Source organism: Neomonachus schauinslandi, chromosome 11, assembly GCF_002201575.2.
Source record: "Neomonachus schauinslandi chromosome 11, ASM220157v2, whole genome shotgun sequence".
Classification (NCBI taxonomy): Eukaryota; Metazoa; Chordata; class Mammalia; order Carnivora; family Phocidae; genus Neomonachus; species Neomonachus schauinslandi.
This window is the reverse complement of record NC_058413.1, coordinates 73,414,892-73,417,442: the sequence shown is the minus strand read 5'-3', so window position 1 is coordinate 73,417,442 and position 2,551 is coordinate 73,414,892. Positions and strand designations below refer to the sequence as shown.

Below are 2,551 nucleotides of genomic sequence, written 5' to 3'. Positions count from 1 at the left end.
TTTGCATATCAGAACTACTAACAGGTCTTACAAAGTTACTTCCTTTTATTTCATTGGCCTGGAAAATCAGATTTTTACAGTTTTCACTAGCAATTCCCTTGTTTCAGAAGTCATTAATTATTTTTTTTAAAAAAAGCCTTACGTTATACAGTACTTAATCATTTTCAAAGCAGTTTCACAAATTACTATGAAGAAAAACAGCCCTGGCACCTAGGGGCTGCACTTTTCCCTGCAACTCTCACCAGCCAGGCTGCCTTCTAATTTCAATTAGTTCGGCCATTTCTCCCCCAAGCCCTGGGTCCGCTCTTCTCCATAGAGGTAGACTTCAAAAAAAAAAAAAGCACAGCTCTACCCACAGAAGCCTCCAGACTCACTGGCCAAGGGCAGACACTCTCAAGTCTAATCAGCAGAGTGCCTTCCCATAAAATTACTCACTCACAGTTCTGCATTCATGTGCTTTTCTTAAGGACAGCACTTTTAAATCCCATTTAAACTGAAAGTCCTCCATTAGCTTCCATGAAAAGATGTATTTTGAAATGCTTTGATCTCCACATGCCCTTCGGTACATTAGTATTCTTCACCCTCCACCATCAGCACAGAACCTAAAAAAACAAGACTTCTGTGCATTTCAAAAAGAAGAGGGAGGGTGAATTAAAAGTGTGGCACCTTCTCTCCCTCCTATCCATTTGCAGAGTTTACCAGGGTTTCCTTATTTATCTTGAGAAATGTATCTCACAAAAGTCAAACTAAACCTATCCAAAAACTAAATATTCCCCCAGACCCCATGAGGAGACTAGAGGCATCTCTAAAACTTTTACTCTGTATCTTCCTCCTTTTCATTCGGTCAAATAAGTGGTTTCCAACCCTTTACTCCTCTGCAAAACAGTTCAAAGTGTATTCAAATATTGTTCCCACACAATTCCCATAAAGAATGGTCATAGTAGATGCACTATGAACATGCTCAGAACACCATCCTGGGAAATAAATTTCAAATTGGTCTAGATTCTTCAAGAACTTGCAATCTAGAGAGTCCCCTTAACCCTTACCCTGGGTCTGCCACCTACAGGGTCCAGCAGTGGTGGGCAGCCAGGAGCGGTGGGTAGTCAGCAATGTGGGCAGCCAGGGGAAATCTTAAGTCAGTTTGGCAGGGACCCACAGGCCCTGCTGAGAGCCATAATTGTTCAACATTTCAAGGCTTGACTTTTCACTTCCCGAAAAGGAAGGAAGTTTTTTGGGATAGCAGCTATTAATATCTCTCTATTCTGGTTTTACTCGCTTATGGCAAGTAACGTCATTGGGGTAGTCCAGAGCATCTTTGGGGATGATAATTGGCCCTCTTGACCCCCTACCTACGCTACCAACCACCGACTTTGTAAGGAGTACAAGAACTCGCCTCTCATAACATGCCTTGAAAGAAGGAAATGGGCAACCATGTCCGCACTTTCTCAGGACAGAGCAAAGGAGTTGAGGGACCAAGAGCACAAAATGTTCGGTCCCAACCGCAAAAGCCACAGGATCAGGGCGCCCCTCTACTGAAGCCCCAGTCCAGGTGATCCACGCAGTAGCTGGGCACGTTCCAAAGCACTGCCATTTGAAGACAGTAAACCAACACCCAAGCCAAAATAGCAAAACCTTCAAACAAAAATGGAAAGGGAAAGTCTCCCCAGCCACCAATCAAGACCCTACGGAGTAGGGCGTGGCGCGGCGCGGGAGCTGCGGGTAGGGAGCCGGGATTCACAGCCTGGGCTCCTAAGGGGGAAACTTGGAAACGTCGCCGCGAGCTCAGTGCAGGAGGCAGAGGCCCTCGAGGTGGGTGCGCGCGCGGCGTCGTGGGTTCGCCGCCTCTTCCTCCAGCCCTGCAGCCTCCGGGGCACGTTCGGCCCCTGCCCCGGCGCAGGGCCCCCGGCTCCGCAGGGCTGTCAGGGGCCGACGTGCCAATCTCCCTCCTGCCACAAATGTCACATTCCAAGAAAAACCAGTTCCACTTGGAAAGTTTAATTTTCCCCCCTTGAAACCAGATTCTTTTAAAGGCAGCACTAACAGCAAGGGAGAGCTAAGTCTAACTCCCCAGTTTCTGTCTAGGAAACTTGTCTGGGCAGAACAAAGGAGCAGCAGCTAACGCGATCCGAGCCCCCGGGTCTGGAGCGCGACCCCCTGGCCGGCCCCGCCCGCCACAGCCGAGACTCCCCCGCGCGGCAGGAAGGGTCGGGCCGGGGCGCCGCATCCCGTCGGGCGGGCCCGTGTGCGCGCCTTTGTCTCGCGCGGAGGGCAGCGGCCACCGGCCACTCGCTTCCGCCCCCTCCCTCGGCCGCCGGGAGACCCGCGCGCGGGCGCGTTTCGGAGAGTGCAGCCATATGGCAGCGCCCCTCCGGAAAGGCCAGCCCCGCGTCGGGGGCGCGCCCGCACCCCGGGGCCCTAGCCCCGCCGGCCCACACGACGTCCCAGGCTCGGATGGGGCGCGGGGTGGCGCGGCGATCCAACCCGCCGGCACCGGGGGGCCTGCAGGGTGGCGCGGGAACAGAGTTATGCTTTTTTTTTTTTTTTTTTTTTT

The 2,551-nt window shown here is 52.1% G+C and overlaps 1 protein-coding gene across 1 annotated transcript in view; it reads right to left on the bottom strand.

Annotated features, from left to right (window-relative positions):
- The window catches only part of AMOTL1 (angiomotin like 1), a 91,060-nt gene that overhangs the window by 87,901 nt on the left and 608 nt on the right, over positions 1–2,551 (bottom strand). The gene's annotated exons all lie outside the window — the stretch shown is intronic.